General features: G+C 40.4%; 4 pseudogenes; 3 read left to right on the plus strand and 1 right to left on the minus strand.

Moving 5' to 3' along the window:
* The first annotated feature begins 2259 nt into the window (after positions 1-2259).
* On the plus strand, positions 2260-3355 carry LOC104734052 (coatomer subunit alpha-2 pseudogene; annotated as a pseudogene).
* A 6572-nt stretch (positions 3356-9927) lies between these two features.
* Positions 9928-20388, minus strand: LOC104734051 (FBD-associated F-box protein At5g38590 pseudogene; annotated as a pseudogene).
* On the plus strand, positions 11263-12504 carry LOC147933065 (uncharacterized; annotated as a pseudogene).
* Positions 17515-18966, plus strand: LOC147933066 (uncharacterized; annotated as a pseudogene).
* Positions 20389-23575: the final 3187 nt, after the last annotated feature.

Below are 23575 nucleotides of genomic sequence, written 5' to 3' on the forward strand. Positions count from 1 at the left end.
GGAGAAGTCGGCGATATTGTTTGGTAATCGAGTGGAGCATAACCTCAAATCAGAACTGAAGCAGGCCATAGTAATCACGAAAGATGGCGGAAAGGGGTCCTATCTTGGACTCCCTGAAACTATTTGCGGTTCTAAGCAACAAGTTTTTGCTTTTGTTCAAGACAGACTAAACAACAAGATAAACTCCTGGTCAGCAAAATTTCTCACGAAAGGAGGCAAAGAAGTGTTGATTAAATCAGTGGCTCAAGCTCTTCCGACTTATGTTATGTCGTGTTTTTTACTTCCACAATTTATTGTGAAAAAGCTCCGAGGAGCCATTGCCCGTTTCTGGTGGAGCACAAAACAGAATAAAAAAGGGATGCACTGGATGGCATGGGACAAAATTTGTTTGCCTCTGTCACAAGGAGGACTTGGATTTAGGGATCTAAAGGAGTTTAACTTAGCTTTACTAGCTAAACAGCTATGGAGATTGATTCGGTATCCAGACTCTCTGCTCAGCCGGGTACTTAAAGGGAGATATTATCGGTATTCAAACCCCCTTGATGTGAAAAAGGCAAACTCTCCCTCATTTGGATGGCGTAGTTTATTTGCTGCACAACCTCTGCTCCTGCATGGTTTCCGAAAAAATGTTAGATCAGGTTTTCACATCCGCGTATGGTCAGACAATTGGATTCCCACTGTACCTGCGAGACCAGCAAAAGATCGGGGCATCGACAGAGATCCAAGCTTGTATGTTAATCACCTCATTGATTTTGAGACAAAGAGTTGGAAGTTGGACGTGTTAAATGAAGTGATGGATCCCGATGACATTCCCCTAATCACTAGCCTTCAACCGAGCAAGCAATTCCGGGTTGATGATTATGTATGGTGCTATACGAAGACAGGACAATATACGGTCGGTTCAGGTTACAACATTGCAACAACTTTGGATCCCGAAGTTTTAGAGCCAAGCACAAACAAGCTAAAGAGCCAGGTATGGAAAGCAAAAACATCAAGAAAGATCAAACATTTTCTTTGGCAGGCGTTGATAGGTTGCGTCGCGGCGAACAGTAGACTGGTGGACCGGCATTGTGGTTCGGAACGAGAGTGCCCCAGGTGCGGCTTGGAGGAAACAATAAATCACATACTCTTTAAATGTCCGCATGCCCTGCAAGTATGGGCGTTAAGTCCCATCCCAACCTCTCCAGAAGTGTTTCCGTGTGACTCAAATTTTGCAAACTTCGATTACCTCTTATGGAGAGCAAAAGAACAAGGCGCAACAGAGGAGCAGATGGAAATATTCCCCTAGATAATTTGGTATAACTGGAAGGCAAGGAATGAAAAACAGTTCAACGGTATAGACATTACGCCACAGGATACTTTAAACCTTGCTTCTTCGGAAGCTTTAGCGTGGAAGCTGGCGCAAATTGCTGAGGCGGAAGAAGAAACAGAGTCGGTTACACAGGAGGATGCGAGTGAAGAACGGCTGCAGTTAGGGGAGTGCAAGTGCCAAGTGGATGCTTCTTGGGAAGACAAAGATCATTTTACGGGACTGGGTTTCGTTTTACACAGCTCCACGGTTCGGTTTGGCCTGAAATGTTCGAGGCGTTTCCTTTCAGTGTTACATGCAGAACTGGAGGCTCTGCTATGGGCGATGGAATCGGTTCTTCAACAGGGTTTGGTTTCAGTTCACTTTGAAACAGATTGCGCGAGTATCCCAAAACTTATCGAGGAGTTTGATGAGTGGCCCATTTTTTCCATGGAATTGGATATTTTTTATAGTTTACAGGATAAGTTTTCTGTGTTTTCTATTTCGCATATTCCTAGAACAATAAACATCCGTGCTGACCGCCTTGCAAAGGGTGCTAGGGCACGAGGTACTCTGTTTTCCCATGTTAACTCCGTGGTTCCGGAGTGGTTGGCGTTAGAAACCAACCTATTCGAACCTGAGTAATAAAAGTATGGTGTTTTTGAGGTCAAAAAAAAAAGAGAAACAATTACAATCACGAGAATCTTACCACTTTGATTTTGGTGAAGCTTTTGATCTCGGATCTTCAATTCCAATCTCAAATCTTCTTCTTCTTCAACAATTGATATTAACCAGATTTTTCAGATTAATTTTTGCAGACGACGAATCCACCACAACCATCGTTTCACCCTCGTGAATCCCCATCTCCACAGTCACGAAAACTGACTCAGCAAGGGTGAGCTTCGCCGCTACAGTGAAACTGTACATACCATCAAACAGTCTGGCGTATTCAACAGGTTTTAGTGAGAGTGATGAAGACAAAGTTGTGCTTAAGGCTTGTGCGAAAACAGGGAAGATTCAACAGGTAAGCAGATTCATGGGTTTGCTTTGAAGCTTTGGTTGAGCTGTGATGAATTTGTGATGAGTAATCTTGTTAGGATGTATGTGATTTGTGGATTAAGGTGAAGAGGAGGGTTTGAGAGTGCAAACAGAGGAGGGGCTGTTGATGAAGAATAAGATGATGTTGAAGGAGATTGGGGTGAGGGACTTGACATGGTCGATGTTGATGGAATTGAAAACAGCGACATCGAAGCCATATTGGATGGTGAAGAAGCAGCGGACGAAGACAACAAGGAAGGTGGATGGGGGAGACTTGAAGACTTGGAGTTTCCACCAGAGCTTGACACTCCTAAAGCCTTTGCTAACGCCCGTTCATCAATTTTTGTGACACCTAATTTGGAGCCAGAACTCGTCCCTTCCTGGTGAGCAGGCTGCAACAGGAAGCTTCGACACTGCAATGCGTTTGCTCCACAAACAGCTTGGCTTAAGAACTTTGCGCCTTTAAAATCGATGTTTTTTTATCTTTTCATTGGGAGCCATAACTACTTGCGTGGTTTTTCTTCATCTCTTGTGGTTCCTCTTTCCATTGAGCGTGGATGGAGTGAGTCTTCCAGTCCTAACGTATGTGGCCCGCCAGTTCTTTTTTTTGAATTCTCTCAGCTACAAGAGAAATTTAATACCGGTTACAGGTTCACAACAGCTGGGAAATTAACTGAGGCTCTCCGTGTCTTCCTCTCTATTCTCCAAACCATCCCACTGGTCATCATTGTAAAAGAATATGCCCTAGGTCTTCAAATGGAGCTCAAGAGGAGAGAGATGAAAGATGATCCGGTGAGGCAGCAAGAGCTTTATGCTTACTTCACTCACTGTAAACTCCAAACGCCTCACCTACGGCTTGCGTACTTTAGTGAAATGACCGTCTGCTACAAGTCAAAGAACATGGCTACTGCTGCTCACTTTGCCAGAAGATTGTTGGATACAATCCCAACTATTGAGAGCCACCATCATCAATTTTGGCTACGCAATCATGCCCATGCCTATTTTTTTGTTTTAGGAAAGTCATCATGAATTATAAAGATCCTTCCTAAACATCATTCAGTTCTTCCTAAATAATTTTGTTTGCATCCAACTTAGTGTCTAACCTATATTAATGTTTATTGTCATACTTTCTACAAATGAACAACTTGGCTTACTGGTTACACTTTTATGAAGGTCTTCATTTTATGAAAATCTTTCTGATCAGTTCATCCTGAATTCCAAACATTTTATGAATGTCATCCTGAAATTAAAGAAATCTTTCCTGAAATTCAAGGAATTCTTCCTAAATGTTATGAATGTCATCCTGAAATTCAAGAAATATTTCATGAAATTCAAAGATTTCTTCCTAAATTTTATGAACGTCATCATGAATTCAAGGAAACCTAAGAACAACCTCAATCATCAAAAAAGAGTACTTAACATACACTCAGAGAAGTTTTTTATCAACAACACTTAAACCTCTTTTATCAAAGGTGTGGCAGGTGTTAATAGACAAAAGTGGAAGCTACAACTACAACTACGTTGATAAAGCTCAATAGCCTCATGACCATAACCGTTGATCTAATGAGTGTCCTAAACATTCATTCCCTCATCATTAGAGGAACTCTCTGATGCCCTTATATCTAATACATTTTCTTTAAAGAACCAAACGAATCTCATAACTGAATGAAGCAGAATGCAAACTTTGGATCTGAATTTCAGCATCTTGGATCAACTTCTCACGCTCTTTCAAGTAAAGGGTCTAAACATCCACCTTCTGTATGGATGCCTCAAGAACAACTTCTATACGAGATCAGAGCCTATCCATTCCCAGCAAACAAATCAATATAAAATTAGTAATTGAGAAGGAGAGCATAACTTTATTACCTAATTGAGATATTTTGAGCTTAGCTGCTCCCAGATCATTGACCAAGTTCTGATTATAACCGATATGCCGGATTTGGTATATAAACCGTCAAAATAGAAGCGTATTATTAGGATATGTGTCAATCTTATGTTTCCTATATTCACGTAGATATGGTGTTATCTTCTAGCTAGGCAACTCTGTATAAATACTCTGTTAACATTATGAATACAACAACACATTACTTTCGTATATGAGCATTACATGGTATTAGAGCACTAAAATCCTCTGACCTAATTTTCTTTCCAACACCGCCGTTGTTCTTAAACAACCGCCGTCATCGTATAATTCTATCACAGCCGCTACCGCCGTTGTTCTTTTCCAACCGCCGTAGCCGCAAATCTCTCTGTTTCAACCGATCTTCTCTGCAACTCTACTATGGCGGCTCCTCCACAAATACAGATCGCTGTTGCCTCATCACCATCTCCGTATACTCTGAGTTCTTCTGACAATCCAGGAGCTTTGATCTCTTATGTTATTCTCCAGGAAGACAATTACTCTGAATGGGCCACCGAGTTACGCAACTCACTGCAAGCAAAACATAAGCTGGGGTTTATTGATGGTACTATTCTAAAACCTACTCCTGAACCTGATTTGAGCTTGTGGCATGCTGCGAACTCTATGATTGTGGGGTGGATTCGAACTTCTATTGATCCTAAGCTTCGATCCACGGTCTCCTTCATTGCCGATGCTTCAACGTTGTGGGAGAGTCTTCGCTCTCGGTTCTCAGTCAGCAACGGTGTTCGTAAGCAAGTTCTCAAAGACGAATTTGCTGAGTGTAAACAAAACGGCCAGTCTGTTTTGGACGACTATGGTCGTTTGTCGAAGTTATGGGAGGAGCTACAAAACTACAAAACTGGTTGTGATTGTACGTGTGCTGCTGCTCCGGGTATCGCTAAAGACCGTAAAGATGACCGTATTCATCAGTTTCTTTTTGGTTTGGATCTTCCGCGTTTCAGCAACATTCGCTCCACCATTACTGGAGAAGACCCCAAGCCTCCGCTTACTCAAGTCTACTCCAGGGTTATTCGGGAGGAAAAAAACCTTAATGTTGCTCGTTCCAAGGAGACTGTCAAAACAGAGGCGATTGGTTTCACCGCCAAAACAGAGGTTCCTGTTCATGCTGCTGCTGTTTCTGGTCCATGTTTTTGTGATCGCTCCTCATTATCGTGTACACACTGTCGACATCAAGGTCATGAAGCTTCTGAATGCTTTCAGCTGCGTGGCTTCCCGGATTGGTATTTCGATAATAAAGGTGGTACTAGACCCGACACCAGAGACAACTCTAATCGGTCGGTTTAGCGAGGAGGTCACCCAACAAGGGGCATTGGTCGGGGTTGAGGTCGAGCTAACAATGCTCGCGTTGCATCGTCTGAGACTGGCAACAATCAGATAACACAACTCATCAACCTGCTTGAGCTCAACGTTCCAACACGTCTTCAGAAAAATTGTCGGGTAAAACTCATTTGTCTGATGTTGTCTTAGATACAGGCGCCTCTCATCACATGACGGGTGATCTTTCGATTTTGGTGGATGTCTTTGACATTATCCCCTCACTTGTTACTAAACCCGATGGTAGTCCTTCACGGGCTACCAAATGCGGCTCGCTTCCCTTGAGTTCTGCCTATCTCCTCACCAATGTTTTATTTGTTCCTGATTTCAACTGTACCTTGATCTCAGTTTCGAAACTTCTCAAACAAACCGGATCCATTGGAATTTTTACTGATACTCTTTGTTTCTTACAGGACCATTTTTCGAGGACTTTGATTGGAACGGGTGAAGAACGTGAGGGAGTGTACTATTTTACGGGAGTGTTAGCTGCACGGTCTTACAAGGCATCTGCATCTCCTAAGGCTTCTAGTGGTTTGTAGCATCGTCGTCTCGGTCATCCTTCCCCTGGTGTTTTAGTTTCTTTAAGCAAGTGTGTTGATTCTTCTAGGAACTTTGAGGATTTAAAAAGTTGTGACATTTGTTTGCGCTCTAAACAAACTCGCGATGTTTTCATGAGAGTAATAATAAAGCTACGGATTGTTTTTCTCTTGTTCATTGTGATGCTTGGGGTCCCTATCGTACCCCTTCTACAACTGGTGCTACGTATTTTCTTACGTTGGTTGATGATCACTCCCATGCGGTTTGGACATACCTCATGTTTGCTAAATCGGAAGTGTCATAACTGATTCGAAATTTTTGTGCTATGTCCGAACGTCAGTTTGGAAAACCGGTCAAGTCTTTTCGCACTAACAACGGCACTGAGTTTATGTGTCTTTCCTCATATTTTCAAGAACATGGCATCCTTCATCAAACATCATGCGTTGATACCCCTCAACAGAATGGACGGGTGGAACGCAAACACCGGCATATTCTCAACGTTGCTAGAGCCTGTCTCTTCCAAAGTCATATGCCGGTTATGTTTTGGGGAGAAAGCATTCTCACCGCAACTCATCTTATAAACCGCACTCCGTCTTCACTGTTACAGAACAAGACTCCTTATGAAATCTTATTTGGTCATCGTCCATCCTATGATATGATTTGCACTTTTGGTTGTTTGTGCTACGCCCATCTTCGATCCAGGGATAAGGCCAAGTTTGGACCTCGCAGTCGGAAATGTCTCTTTGTTGGGTACCCGTACGGTAAGAAGGGATGGCGTTTATATGATCTTGATACTAAGAAATTTTTTGTTAGCCGCGACTTCCGGTTTCAAGAGGAAATCTTTCCATTTCTCCATCAACCGTCGTCTCTGCCCTCTCCTACTCCATCTCTTCCCGTCGTGTTTGATGATGACTGGGTGTCACCACCCTTGTTGGTTCAACCTGTTACGCAGCCCATCTCTCTACAAGAGGATTCCCCTGCTGTGTCACCTCCGCCCATATCACCATCCTTGTTGGTACCCGATACTTTGACAACTTCCCCAATCATGGAGAGTTCTCCCTCTTCGCCTTTGTCGTCTTTGGTTCCTTCTCCTGTTCTGGAACAGTCGGATGCTGTGTCACCATCTACACCTGGTTTACCAGAACTTTTGGGCAAAGGACAACGCAAGAAGTTCCCGTCTATTTTGCTTAAGGATTTCGTCGTCCCCCTGTACACTCCTCTCACGTTCTCACTCCTAGTTCTCCTGAATCACTGTCCTCCTCTACGGTTTCTGGTAAGATCCTTTATCCAATCTCGAATTATTTGTCTAATGAAGGGTTCTCTGCAAATCATATTGCTTTCATGGCCGCTATTTTAGACAGCAATGAACCTCGACATTTTAAAGAAGCGGTTCTCATCAAAGAGTGGTGTGACGCTATGTGCAAAGAGATAGAGGGCTCTTGAGGCTAACCATACGTGGAATGTTACCGATCTCCCTCCGGGTAAGAAGGCCATCAACAGCAAGTGGGTGTACAAACTGCAGTTTAACTCTGATGGCTCCCTTTAACGCCATAAAGCTCGTCTTGTGGCCATGGGTAATACACAGAAAGAGGGAGTCGATTACAAGGAAACCTTTGCACCGGTTGCAAAAAAGACTACCGTTCGATCTCTTCTTGGTGTTGCTGCTGTTAAGAATTGGGAGGTTCACCAAATGGATGTCCATAATGCGTTTCTGCATGGGGATCTTGACGAAGAGGTTTATATGAAGCTTCCACCGGGTTTCAAGTCGAGTGATCAAAATAAGGTGTGTCGCCTTTGTAAGTCGTTGTATGCTCTTAAACAGTCACTCCGCTGTTGGTTCTCCAAGCTCTCGACAGCACTTCGTGCGTTTGGCTTCAAACAGAGTTACCAGGATTATTCCTTGTTCACTTTGATTTGCGGGGATTCTATTTTGCATATTCTTGTTTATGTTGATGACTTTGTCATTGTTGGGAATAATTTGGAGGTTCTTAACAAGTTCAAAGTGCAGCTCAGCAATCGCTTTCACATGAAGGATCTTGGAAAGCTGAAATATTTTTTGGGACTTGAGGTTTCGCGTGGCAAAGACGGATTCTGTTTATCTCAACGGAAATATGCCTTGGACATTATTCATGAGACAGGTATGTTGGGAGGTAAGCCGGTTTCGAATCCTATGGAGCTCAATCATAAGCTTGGATCAGTGTAGGGTCCTCTCTACGCCAATCCGGATCGATATCGCCGCTTAGTAGGTCATTTTATCTACTTAACCGTCACTCGCCCGGATTTGAGTTATGCAGTGCATATTCTTTCGCAGTTCATGAAGTCTCCTCTCGTTGCACATTGGCACGCTGCTGTCCGCCTCGTGTGTTATCTCAAAAGCTCCCCTTCTCAAGGCATATTCCTTCGGTCCGATAGTTCACTCACACTCACTGCTTATTGTGACGCCGATCACTCTGCTTGTCCTCGCACTCGTCGGTCACTCTCTGCATATGTTATTTATTTGGGAGACTCGCCCATTTCTTGGCGTACAAAGAAACAAGATATGGTGTCGAGTTCGTCGGCAGAGGCAGAGTACAGGGCGATGGCTTACACTCTTAAAGAGGTCAAGTGGTTAAAGGGTTTAATGGAGGACCTCGGGGTGGCTCATTCTCAACCGATTCCATTCTACTGTGACAGTCAAGCGGCCATACACATAGCTGCTAACCCTGTTTTTCACGAAAAAACAAAGCATATAGAGAGGGATTGCCATCAAGTTCGTGATGCCGTTCATGATAAGTTGATTACCACTATTCACATTTCAACAAAGGAACAAGTTGCTGATCTTCTTACTAAGTCGTTGCCTGCGCCTAGTTTTCAAACATTGTTGTCCACGTTGGGTGTCCGGGATTTCGTTCCACCAACGTGAGGGGGGGGGGTATTAGGATATGTGTCAATCTTATGTTTCCTATATTCACGTAGATATGGTGTTATCTTCTAGCTAGGCAACTCTGTATAAATACTCTGTTAACATTATGAATACAACAACACATTACTTTCGTATATGAGCATTACACGTATCATGATTCTTGAACCTTGCAATAAACGCAATAGCTGATTCGTAAACGCCGGGACTAAGAAGTTTGACTAAGAAGCTGGGGTGGTGTGTACGAGAAGAAGCTGCACATGATACAAGACGATAAGCAAGTCTTGAGCTCAAATAAGTGAATTCAACAAATTTCAGCAGAGAGATAAACGCTTCACAGAGCCGTCTCGATTCGATTCTGCTGGAGAAGAACTCAGAGATTTTGTGTCGCTCTTTGTCTCGGATGATAGATTCGGAGGGCTTACTCGGGTTGAGATTGGGTACAGGTTGAACCGTGTTGCTGGAGGTAGAGAAGAAACGACATGAACCTTAGTTTTATTAATAATTTAGATTTCTCTCAACATTAAAAATATTTATGTGCTAATTTTGGAACATATAGAAGTGTGTGCTAGTTTTGGAAAAAAACTTAAAATAGTGCTATTTATGAGAATTATCCTATTTTCAAATATTTTTGAAATAAATTTATTGCTTGAGTTACTAATAAGCTTGGACCATGCTCTACGTGTTAGGATCGTTTCTACCTAATTTTATTTTGGTTTCATCGAGTTTTTGTTTTTATTTATATGACTCAGTTTATTGATTTTGTGTTAAAATGTTTTACAATTGAGTATAACATGCATGAGTCAGATTATAATTTGATCCGGAACAATCTGATCTTTTACGTCGGTGGGAACAGATTATAATTCTGTTAGAAAAATGAAAAAAAAAAACCATCTAATGGTTCAAGTCTCAAAATGATGATCCCAGTCCTCAACAGAATATGAGTTGGCATGTCCTTGAAGCTCGGGGACAAAGTGACAACTCTGTAAGGTTTGGAACAAAATATTGGGTTGTATCAGCCAGGATTGTTGCCTTCTTCAAGTGACGAGCGTTTTTCAAGATGTAAACGGCAATATCTCTATCTTGTGGTCTCCCAAGGTATCGTGACCACTTGAAAATTTGTAGACTCGACAACAAGCATTGAAGAATAGAATTCGGTTGATTCCAGCAAACCATACCCTCATGCCCATCATCAATCCAATGATCCTAAGACCAAAAAAGCAGAAGAGTTAGATTAACATCATGAATCCAATGATCCTAATTGGGGATGGAATTTGTGGCGTCAACCTATAGGTCTTATCATTTTTCTAATTTCTTCCTTAGCAGAATGCGAGAGGTTACCGTTTGATTTACCAGAAGCGGAAGAAGAATTAATAGCAGGTTATCAAACTGAATATTTCAGGTATAAAATTTGGTTTATTTTACGTTGCTTCTTATCTAAATCTATTAATTTCCTCATTATTTGTAACAGTTCTATACTTAGGCGGTTGAAATATTTATATTCCGTATATATTTATTCAGGAGCTATTTCAAAGGGATCAAATACTCGTGTTATAGAGATGTTTAATACTCGTAAGTTAGGAGAATCCTTGAGCAACTGGCCAACGACGTTCGACATGTCTTCCATGCACACACATAGGTTCAGATGTCCAAGCTGGTTGAAAACAAAACCATTACCATACACACCCTGCCCACATTATAAAGTAGATTATTAACAGAGAAATAGGATCGACAACTTGCGGTTGACACATATTGTGAGACACTTGACAGGTGTGATTGATCCAACAAGAGTCTTGGGATTAAGGGATACGACATATGCTTCCCTCAGCTTAGTAATATTCTTAATCAAAGAGTAGCGTTCCCTATGAGTCCAATCCTCAAGTATTTCTTATTTTTCTGAAGTTGGATTTCAGCCAAGAGAGCAAATGAATCAATTAGCTCTCTTTTATAGCCAAACGAGCTTGGTCGCTCATTGGTCTCTTTATCCCTTCACATGCATCACCACATGGCATAGGAGACTTGTCTAACAAGGTCGCCATATATTGAGATAAGACTAAATCTTAGGAGATTTTGTTCAATATATGATTCATGTATATCTTAGCTAGATTATCGGATCTATCATGGCTGACTCAAAACTGTATAAATACTTGTATGTTTCTTATGATGAAAGACAATAGAGCATTATTGATCTTACATGGTATCAAAGCACGATCTGGACTTTTGATAAAAAAATTATTTCTATTGCTTTCTTTGCTTCTTTGAAAAATGAGTGAACTTGAATCCACCACCTCTGTTGCTAAACCAGATTCAAAAGAAGCCTCTGCTGCACATATGTCTCCGTACTATCTTTATCCAGCAGATAGTACTGGACAGGTGCACACTCCAATCTTGTTGAATGGAGTGAATTACAAACGGTGGTCGAAGTTGATGTTGAATTCTCTTCGTACCAAGCGGAAACTGGGTTTCGTTAACGGAACTCTTAAACGGCCTACCAATAACCCCGACGAAGAAGAGAAGTGGGATATGGTAAATGCTATGATCATTGGTTGGATCTACAGCAGCGTCAAACCGAAGCTGCGACAATCAATCTCGTTGGTGGATAACGCCAACTCGATGTGGGCAAGCCTACTACGACGATTCTCTGTCAGTGACGATACGAGAATTCATCAACTACACTCTGACATCGCGGCGTGCAAACAGAACGGTGACGAGGTGGAAGTGTATTTTAGCAAACTCAGGATCATGTGGGATGATCTTGCGGATTTTGAGAAAGGTTTCACGTGTTGTTGTACAACTGCAAATTGTGAATCCATGGGGAATTATGAGAAGATGCGGGAGAAGTTACGAGTGCATCAGTTTCTCATGGGCCTTGACAATTCTCGTTTTGGGACAACGAGATCAAATCTGTTAAGTCGACAAACAGATTTGAACCTTGAGTCTGTGTACTCTTAGGTTATTCAAGAAGAACGACACATCAAGGCCATGCGCACCACCGAAGATCGAACTCCGATTGTTGGTTTCTCAGCAACGACGTCAGCTTCTTCCCAACAGAACCACTCTGTTTCCTCTGTTTCCTCTGCTTCGGCATCGGCGTCTCGATTTGTTAAGCCGATGACAGTGTGTTCTCACTGTGGTAAACAGGGACATGAAGCAAGTAGCTGTTTTCAGTTGATTGGTTTTCCTGAGTGGTGGGAAAAAGATAAATCCTCCGGTGGTCGTGGGGGTTTCGGTCGTGGCATAGGAGCTTCAAACCAAGGGTGTGGTCGTGGAGGTCGTAGATCAGGCTTTCGTGCCTCACAAACTCAGCATGGTGATTCATTTTCCTCAGCAGATACATCATCTTCCGGGATCCCAAACTTCACGACAGATCAATGGGCTACTCTGGAACAGTTTGTTAAGAAACAGGGTACCAATACCAAACCTCCGGGTAAGACAGAAAAATTACTTCTTTTGACAAAGAACGTCGTCATGATATTATCATTGACTCGGGTGCTTCCCATCATATGACGGGGGATTTGCACTTACTTACCGATGTTATCACTATTGCTCCTTGCCCGATTGCTTTACCTAATGGACAGATCACTTGGGCAACCAAACACGGCAGTTTGAATCTTGGTGGTCGCCTTGTGTTGTCAAATGTTTTCTTTGCACCTTGTTTATCGATCACACTTATCTCGGTTGCTCAATTGCTTCGTGATGTTGCTGGTTTTGCTGGTTTTGTTCTTTTTACTAAAAAGTTTTGTGTGATACAGGACCTCGGTTCGAAGACTTTGATTGGAGCGGGGAAGGAGCGTGACGGGGTTTATCACTACGAGGGTGTTGTTGCAGTTCAAGCCGAACATATGGGCAAACTGCAGACTCGGGATTTATGGCATCATCGTATGGGACATCTGTCTTCTAGGGTGCTTTCTGTTTTAGGATCTATTGGTGGTTTTTCTAATAGTGTAGGGTCTTTTGAACAATCTTGTGGTGTTTGTCTACGAGCCAAACAAACTCGAGACGTATTTTCTTCAAGTATCAATAAAGCAGATGATTTCTTTTCTTTAATCCATTGTGATATCTGGGGACCCTAGAGAGAACCATCAACGTGTGGAGCACGTTATTTTTTGACAATAGTTGACGATTGTTCTAGAGCTGTTTGGGCAGTCTTGTTGTTGGAAAAGAAAGAGGCGTCCGATGCTTTGAAAACCTTCTGCATGTTTGCAGAACGACAATTTAATAAACAAGTGAAGACGGTGCGTAGTGACAACGGAGGAGAATTTATGTGTTTGCGCAAGTTTTTTGCGGACAAGGGTATCGTCCATCAAACTTCGTGTGTTGAAACTCCTCAACAAAATGGGCGTGTAGAACGCAAACATCGGCACATCTTGAATGTGGCTCGAGCCCTTTTGTTTCAGGGCAATTTACCTAAGAAGTTTTGGGGAGAGAGTATTTTGACTGCTACTTATCTAATAAATCGAACACCATCTCCTCTTCTTCACAACAAGACACCCTATGAACTACTTTACGGCTCTCCTCCGGTTTATAATAATCTGCGTGTCTTTGGAACATTATGTTACGCTAGAAGGATTGATCGCTTAAAGGATAAGTTTGACGCTCGAAGCATCAAGTGTGTCTTTCTAGGCTACCCAATGGGGAAGAAAGGTTGGCTTGTATGTGATTTACTTACGGAAAAGTTGTTTGTCTCTCAAGGTGTTGTATTTCACAAGGATGTTTATCCTTATTTGCCTACTCCTCTTGCTGCTCCTCATGACAAGTCGGATGTGTTACCGGTTAATACTCGGATCCAACACCCTGCGGTGTTTGACACTGACCAAATCTCTTCTTCAGGGGGAGATAGTCCGCATTTAGGGGGAGTCCAAACTGTTTCTGTTGATATTGAGAGTATTGACTCTCCACCGGTTGTGATTCAGTCTAGTGACTCTGTACCTAATGTTGTTGAAGCTGAGTCTCTTGGTGTTGGAAAGCGGATTAAGAAGCGATCAGTTTTGCTTGAGCCATATGTTACATATGCAGTCCGAACAGTCGATGAAGAACCCCACGTCACGCTCTCCTCTCCATCAACAGCTCCATCAGAGTCTTCAGGTACCTGTTTGTATCCCTTAACTAACTATTTTTCATGTCATTGACTGTCACCCCTGTTGCGTGTTTTAGCTGCGTCTATTACTGCAAATCTCGAGCCTACTTCTTTTAAGGAGGCGGTTAAGCTGAGGTAGGCGCTCTGGAAGATGCTGATACTTGGGATGTCAACGACCTGCCGCCTGGTAAACAAGTGATTGGTTGTAAGTGGGTCTTCAAAATAAAGTTCAAATCAAATGGTGAAATAGAGCGTTACAAAGCCAGACTGGTGGCTCTCGGTAATAAACAAGAAGAAGGTGTAGATTACAAAGAGACATTTGCTCCAGTGGTCAAGATGACGACAGTACGTATCCTTCTTGAGGTTGCTGTTGCAAAGAACTGGGATTTGTTTCAAATGGACGTGCATAGCGCCTTCTTACATGGTGATTTACAAGAAGAAGTTTACATGCAATTGCCACCGGGAGTATCTCATGCAAATGGTAACAAGGTGTGTCGACTGAAGAAATCCATTTACGGTCTTCGACAATCACCAAGATGTTGGTTCTCCAAGCTGTCTAAAGCTCTTCTTAATTTTGGTTTTAAACAGAATCACAAGGACTACTCTCTTTTTACACTTATGAGGGGAGGCTCTACACTGTTCGTTTTGGTTTATGTTGATGATTTGGTGGTTGGTGGTGATAATCCTCTGCTCATTGCAACTTTCAAGTCCTATTTAAGTTGGTGTTTTAAGATGAAGGATTTAGGGGTTTTGCGGTATTTCCTTGGCATTGAAGTTGCACGCAGCAAGGAAGGTATCTATTTGTCTCAGAGGAAGTACTCGCTTGATATTATTGCAGAGTGTGGTCTACTTGATGCTGCTCCGGAACCCACTCCCATGGAAGAGAATCACAATTTGGCTCGGGATGATGGTCCGTTTTTCACTACACCAACACAATATCGACGTTTAGTTGGTCGACTTGTGTATCTGACTGTAACTCGTCCGGAGCTTAGTTATGCTGTTCACATCCTTGCCCAGTTCTTGAAGGCACCAAGACAGAAACATTGGGAAGCGGCTCTTCGTTTGGTACGTTATCTGAAGGGGGCACCTGGTCAAGGGATTTTGTTAAGTTCAAAGAGTAATCTTCAGATTACAGCATTTTGTGATTCTGATTATGCACGGTGTCCCTTATCTCGATGTTCCCTGACTGGATATATTGTCATGCTTGGTAACTCCATTGTCTCGTGGAAAACTAAAAAGCAGAAGGTTGTTTCTCGTTCATCGGCAGAGGCGGAGTATAGAGCGATGGCTATGACTCTCAGTGAGTTGAAATGGACAAGAGAGTTGCTTCAAACGATCAGCATTGCACAGAAGGCTCCAATGTATTTACATTGTGATAGTGAGGCTGCAATACATATTGCTGCCAATCCTGTTTTTCACGAACGTACGAAGCATATAGAGGTGGATTGTCATTTTGTTCGTGATGCGGTCATGGATGGTATGCTCATTACACCGCATGTTTGGACTAGGGAGCAGCTGGCTGACATTCTTACGAAGTCATTACCACCACGTTCGTTTTATTATCTACTTGGCAAGATGGGCGTTAGGGATCTTCACGCGCCATCTTGAGGGGGAGTATTGAGATAAGACTAAATCTTAGGAGATTATGTTCAATATATGATTCATGTATATCTTAGCTAGATTATCGGACCTATCATGGCCGACTCAAAACTGTATAAATACTTGTACGTTTCTTATGATGAAAGACAATAGAGCATTATTGATCTTACACCATAAGCGCTTAGCCAGCATCCAGAATTCCCACAAGAAATCGGGAGCTTTGGTCGCCAAATCTTTCTTCTCTCTTCTGCCCGCTCGTCGCTGTACATGTGGCGGTTGGTTGGAAAACTGAAGAGTCCACGTTTCGTGTACTCAAGCTCTCTTCCATTCCGTTTAGCTGCCCTTCTCTCTTCTTAACAAGCCTTAATTCTTTTTAAGCCTTTTATTTTCTTCGTTCCTCGTTCCTTTCTCTTTTAAACCCGTTGGTTCTTCGTTCTTTAGAGTTTCTAGTACCTCCAATCGTGTAAAAATCTCCCAGCTAACGAATCATACCTTTTTGGTTTACAACTCACGATATTCGGCATTAGCTTAGTTCTGTTGTCTTCTTCGAATTTCCTCGGACATCTTTTGGTTGTTCCTCTTTTTTAATTTGGTTCGTCATTCCCTTCTGGATACGGGTCTACACCGATCTATAGAAATTATTTAATATTGTTATTATTCTTGTTATATTGTGATTTTCTCCAAAGTTAGTGACAAAATAATTAGGGAACTAAGAAAATATTGTTCACCAGTCTATATTTCAAAGTTAGCGACAGAATAGTTAATCCAGATAAACTAAAATGTAACATATATATAAAAAATAATAATAATGACAGAATAACTTTTAAATAAGTAATGAAAATTAAAAGAGAAACCATCCAAGTATGGTCGAAGAAAAAGACATTGTTACTGTTTACAGAAACGCGCTCTATAGACCTCTATAACACACGACACACCTCAATATGATCCAAGTCCTCAACGACTATACATAGTTGGCATGTGCCTGGAACTCGATAATCATCTCAAGGTGCCATGTTCACACGTAATCGTTGATTGATACACTCATACATACTAACGTTAGTTGCCATGCATGTGCTGTACGGTCAATATGATCCAAGTCCTCAACGAATATACTTAGTTGGCATGTGCTTGAAACTCGGGGAAAAAGTGTCAACTCCTCGATCATCTCAAGGTGTGGAACATAATTTGTCCTTTTTACAGCCAAGAATGTTGCCGTCTTTAAGTGACAAGTGTTTCCCTAGATGTACCCCGCAATATCTCTATCTCGTGGTCTCCCATAGTATCGTGACCACTTAAATGTTTGTAGACTCGACAACAAGCATTCAGGAACATGACTCGATTGATTCCAGGAAACCATACCATTATGTTCCATGAAACTATACCAATAATCCTGAGACCAAGTACAACAGTTAGATTAATATATAATAACCATACTGGACATCACAAACAAAGAATAAGTTTATCAAAGAAACTTACTCTATCCAGTTCTACTGAGATGTCTAATACTTATTGAGAGGGTTTAGGACTAATATGTAATTAGTATATTCTTATGTATTATTTGGGTAATTAATAACTTTGTATTAGGGCATACGAGTATTGTGTATATAAGGCTATGCCTTACAATCTTAATAAAACAGAAAACCTTTATACAACTCTAGGTTTTATCATGGTATGAGAGCATAACCTATATTTTTAGGTCTACGATTCTTTGCCTCTGTTTCTTATCGCCATACTCTGTTTTTCTTCTATTCTTCTTCTCTTCCTTGACCTTAGTATTATCGATCATTCTGTCGAAATACTCTCTCTCTCTCACTAAACTATGTCTGACGGGGATTCTGCTGTAAAGCAATCTGGTTCTCTCATCACTTCAGGTTCAAACACACGAACTGAGATTACACGTCGAAGGATTGATCCGTTTCTTCCGGTGATAATCCAAGGTCGGTGATCGTGCAACCCCAGTTGCGTGGATCTAACTATGATGAATGGGCGATGAATCTTCGACTTGCGTTGAGAGCTAGGAAGAAATTCAGTTTTGCGGACGGTAATATCCCAAAACCTGATGAAGGTTCTGATGATCTTGAGGATTGGTGGGCTAATAACGCCATGGTGGTGTCTTGGATTCGACTTACCGTCGCTCCAGATTTGAGTAGCTCACTTTCTCATCATGAAGTCGCTTGTGACTTGTGGACGCACATACAAAAGCGTTTCTCAGTCAAGAATTGACAACGTGTCCAACGACTTAAGACAGAGCTGGCGAACTGTCAGCAAAAAGGATTTGCTGTGGAGGCTTACTATGGGAAACTTACAAAGTTGTGGACTAGTCTGGCTGATTTTCAACGAGCAAAGACGGTGGAAGAGATTGCACGTGAACGAGAAGAAGACAAGCTACACCAGTTTTTGATGGGGCTTGATGAAGCTGTTTTTGGTGCAGTCAAGTCCTCTCTATTATCACTTGATCCTCTTCCCTCTCTTGTTGAAGCTTACCAAGTTGTTACTCAAGACGAAGAGTCCAAGCGGGCGAGTTATCTATTGGAGGAACGGAACAAAGGTGTTAGTTTTGCTGTTCAAGCTTCTTCTCGGTCTAAACCACCACCGCAATTGCGAGATCCATCCGCTGTATGCACTGCTTGTGGTCGAACAGGTCACTTAGCTGCAAATTGTTTCCGCAAACTTGGTTATCCATATTGGTGGGGAGATCGACCACGTTCTAAGCTTCTAAACACACCAATAGGTTCTTCAAGTGGATCCACAAGTGATCGTCGTCAACCTTCTGCTCCTTCTTCTCAACCTAACCATGGTGTGACTCCACAAGCTAACCAGATGGTTACCACGACACCAGTTTTTACTGCAAACTCGATGGTTACGGACGCTGATCGGATTGGTATTAGCGGACTGAGCGAGTTGGAGTGGACCAGTTTGAAGCGTATGCTCAATGAACGAAACACTGGTGTTAGTGATCGTCATTCCGGTACGTTTTTTTCTTGAATCTTGGGTTATTGATACAGGAGCTTCAAATCATATGACTGGTAGCATTGAGTTTTTTGAAGATATTTGTGACATGGATCCCGTGTTTATCAAGTTACCGGATGGTCGGTTTACAATGGCCACTAAACAAGGGAAAGTTATCTTGGTTCACATATTCAGTTGCAAACTGTGTTCTTTGCGGATGGTTTACATTGTCACCTTATATCAGTTTCTCAGTTGACTAGAGATAGGGGATGTATCTTCCAGTTGTCTGATAAGCTTTGTGTTGTTCAGGACCGCATCACTCAGATGCTGATTGGGGTCGGTGAACTGATGAATGGACTCTATTTCTTTCGTGGATTGGCAACAGCGGTGATGGCTCAAGCATTGGACAAGGACTCTCTGGATGTTTGGCATTGCCGCTTGGGACACCCTTCATCGAAAGCTATGGAGATGCTGAAATTCAAGGATTCTGTTAGTAGTAGTAATTTTGATTTCAAGTTGTGTGACGTTTGTATTCGTTCCAAGCAAACACGAGATCATTTTCCTCTAAGCATTAATAAAACTTCAGCAGTTTTTGAGTTAGTCCATTGTGATTTGTGGAGTCCTTATCGTACAACTTCGATTTGTGGTTCTCGATTTTTCTTAAGGATTGTTGATGATTATTCTCGGGCTGTGTGGATTTCATCAATACTCGTAACTTAGGAGAATTTTTGAGCAATTTGCCAAGGAAATTCAACAAATCAAATCTCCTCACACATTGGTTCAGATGTCCAAGTTGGTTGAAAACAAAACCATCACCATACACATCCTGCCCAAAATATTAAAATTATCAACAAAAAAGATTTCTATAAATGAGACTGAAGACTCGCTATAGCTAATGAAAACTAATTACCTCTGAACAACATATTGTAAGACGCTTGACATATGCGAATGATCCAAGACGAAGATTCTTGCGATAAAAGGGTCGAACATTGACATATGCTTCCCTCAGCTTAGGCATATTCTTAATTAAAGAGTAGTATAGTGCGTCATAAGTCGAGTCCTCAAGTTTCAAATACTCTAAAGAAGGAGTATCTATCTCATACCCATCTAAATTCCAATTACTACATAAAAGGAGTGATAAACTCTGCAAAGACGGGATGATTATAGTGAACTCTCTCAAATTGTAATTTTCCAAAAGTTGCACAGATAGATGCTCAAGAACAGGACAACCAGATAGAATCTGTTGAAAAGATTTTTCATCTATGAGTTCCACACTTTCAAGTTGCAAAGTTTTGAGAGAGGGAAGACAAACCATAGAGGGAACATCCATGACAGTCATGTATTGGAGTTTCAAGGTCAAGAGCGATTTGCAGGTAAACAAGCTACTCGGTATTATGTTTTCATTCCTGGTAATACAACCAATCTCTAGCTCACGTACAAAGCGAGAAACCGCGATTTCAATCCATCCTTTGACATCTTCAGGTTTAATATATGACTGACAAGATACGTAGAGACGCAATCCTTCTATGAATGGAGCTTTATGTAATGGCAACTTCCTACTGATAAAATCTCCAACTCCTTCATGCTTTGGTTTCCAACCTGGTATCCTTGTTGATTCCAAAGGACAAATAAACTCGAGTCTAGGCAACCACATCCAAAGGAACTCCCATCGTTTAGACAAAACCGTAGTTGATACAGCAACTTTTGTTGGCACAAACAATTAAAATCTTCACCAGCACGTCATCAGGCAATCCATTGATGTCCATATATATATCTTACAAATTCACGTCACTTGTTACTGAAGAAGAATTTAAAAAAAAAAAAAAAAAAAAAAAAAGAAGATCATAAAACTGATCAAAGTATTTGTCTTTATGACTTTATCCATGTGTACGAGTTAGTAAAGATTAAAAAAAACAAAACACAGCCACACACATAGGAACCGAACAAATCCCTAGAAGAAGAACCTGTGTAGAGTAAACTTGATTACCTTTCTCTGCGAAGCTACCATCAAACCAATTTACGCTATGTTATAATTTATTGATTAGCGAAAGGTTTCATAAACCCTAATGATCAAAACCTTTTAGTGGGCCGGGGCTTCATATGAAATTGTTTTTATTAATTCCAAAGTACATTTGTCAAGATAACATTTTTTATTTAAGATTTACATAATTAAGCTATTGTCATTTGTATAAATATCCAAATTTGAAGTTATTATTTGTCATATTTTAAATTAGTATTTTAAAAACATACTTTAAATAATTCTAAATGAAATTAGTATCTATAGTTTAAATATTATAAATACTTTTAACTTGCTAAACAAAATTTAAACTCTTACGGATCATATTATGGAAAAGGTTAAATTTACATAAATATGATTATACAGTTTTCTACGGGTTGCACTACTAATATTTGAGTCAGATATCAAACAAGGTAACGAAAGGTGTTACACCAGTCATAACCGGTATCAAACACAAAAATACAATTCATCTAAAATTATAGAATCTAAATATTAATCAAAACATACATTTTTTTAATAATTATTATAAAAATTATCCACTGCGGGTTAAAATCTTGTTTCTTTTATTAGTGAATGCATTGGAAAGTGTTATTTACTTAGTTGTATTGTTTTTCATTTTGATTTTCTTTATACATTTTATTTGCTAACATATCTAAAAGAATGTGTGATTTTATTCTTTTCATTTCATAAACATTTTAAAGGAGTTATACACTATAGTTACATAATCTTGTTGTTGTTTTTGGTAAGAATGGATTATGGATCTAGATAATATCTAGTATAGTAGCCAAAAGCTAGTAGAACCTTGCGCAATATTCTTATCGCGATGCGATCTTAAGCTCTAGATTGTCTCGAGTTTTCGGCAGGAGTTTGGAAATTGGAATGTCAATGCAGTACTTGAGTTACAGTACGTATGTTTTCATAAAGATTGATTGACTCATTGAAGCATAAATTAAAATTGATTTCAGCACAAACGCAATAATCTATTCTTTCTTGGATAAGAGATAAAAAAGAAATAACCTTTTTGTCGAAGACAAGTTTTCAGAGATGGAAGAGAAACCATCCAAACAGAGCAAAAAATAGGGTCAAAGAACATAGTCGTCGACTGTTCATTAAATAAATAGTTTTGGATTTCTCGTAACTTCAGGTAGTAATTAAACTTAAATATTTCATCGAAGAGTCAGTCAATTTTCTTGAGTTTTTTTTACTAACAATTATATATGTTCAATATTTATTTCATTACTTCAAGTTATTTCATAATATATAATTCTGAATTCTTACTATTTTAAGAATTTTGAAATATCTCTCCCACAACATCCATCACAGGGCTTCAGAGTCCTCGTTTAAACACAAGAATACACAATACTGAAACTGTTCTATATATAGAATTACATTTTGTTGAATATGACAATAATAAAATATAATACACCAATCTTAATCTATAGAACAATTTTAATATTGTTATTATTATTGTTAAATTGTGAGTTTTCTCCAGAATAATTAGGGAACTAAGAAAACTGTACGAATATCTATATTTCAAAGTTCCCTAATTAATTTTTGTGTTTATGGCATTTTTGGAAAATAAAATTTTTGTATTATTTTTAGAAAAATAAAACTTAAGAGTTGGTGTTTTTGGGGGAAAAAAAAAACTGAAATGGTGATATTTTGAAGAATCTTTTTTTTCTTCTAATTGTTTTATCGTCGAAAGGATTACCAACTTACAGCTTCGTTATGACTCGTGTCAGCTCAATTTGATGTATCACTGGTTTCCATTTCAGTTAAATTTTGTCTGCTCTGTTAGAATTTAGGTTACCGTTGGGTTAAAATAGATTGATTCTGTTGGGTTAAAATTGATTGTTTCTGTTGTTTCACGATGAATTTAGGTTACAATTTTATCTAACTTGCAGTTTGGTTTGGTGACTTGGCCCGAAAACACAATGCAATGGATGTTCACTCGGCGAGTTTGTAATCGGAATTTAACCCATACAGTAGGTTTTGCAGTAGATCTGGTAAACCCATTAAACCTACATATCTATGTAGGTTTTGCAGTAGATCTGGTAAACCCATTAAACCCATTAAACTGCTCTGTATTTACCATGTTCCTTTGAGTCTAATGTTGCAGAAGATTCATTTAGCTCATCCCCGTCCTCAATCTTGTAATGTCTCTGCTGCTGCACAAGTTTCACATCTCTCTCACTTGTCTCCTGCTGCAAGAGTTTCATTATACCTTACTGCTCCAACCGTTTCTTCTCTGATACTTTTCTTATCACAGGAGGTAAGTGTTATCCTGTAGGTCCACCATAAAGCAGATAGAAGAATATCAAGAGCTATATCTGTACCAATTGGAGAGGGAAGTCCTAACATCCTCTGTAAATCTCCTTCTCAACTCCTCAGAGAAATCTTGTAACATGGCCAAACATGAACTCTTTCTTTAGCGAAAGCTTTGTAGCATGGTCAAGCAGGTACTCCTTCTTCATCCCTCTGAGTTATAGTAGATGAGTTTGCATAGTTTCTATGTTTGAGGTACTAAGATAAATCATTTTCTTTAAGTTTGGTTAGGAAGATGAGCACTAATTTTGTCTATATGTCATCATTCTAATTATCTCACCTTTCTTTATCGCATCATTCTAGTTTGGAGTATCTGTGATTCTGGTTAGCAGATTCATAGCCATCATCACTTGTCACTACCACCGAACTGATCTAAAGTCACCAAAGAAGAGCAGTGAGGTCTTACACGGAAAAGCGATGGAGGAGTTAGCGATCTCTTCACCGGAAAAGATAGAGAAGTATATATGCAGAAGAGACGGAGAGACGTGAAGGAGAGGAGTGAGAACCATATGTTGCAAAAGTGGTGGAAACCACTGGTTGGTCTGTGTAGTCGTGATGTTTCTGTGTAAAGCCTCTATGGTGGTGGAGGATAAACGTTAGAACATATCACA

Source organism: Camelina sativa, chromosome 12 (genome assembly GCF_030686135.1).
Source record: "Camelina sativa cultivar CO46 ecotype springtype chromosome 12, ASM3068613v1".
NCBI lineage: Eukaryota > Viridiplantae > Streptophyta > Magnoliopsida > Brassicales > Brassicaceae > Camelina > Camelina sativa.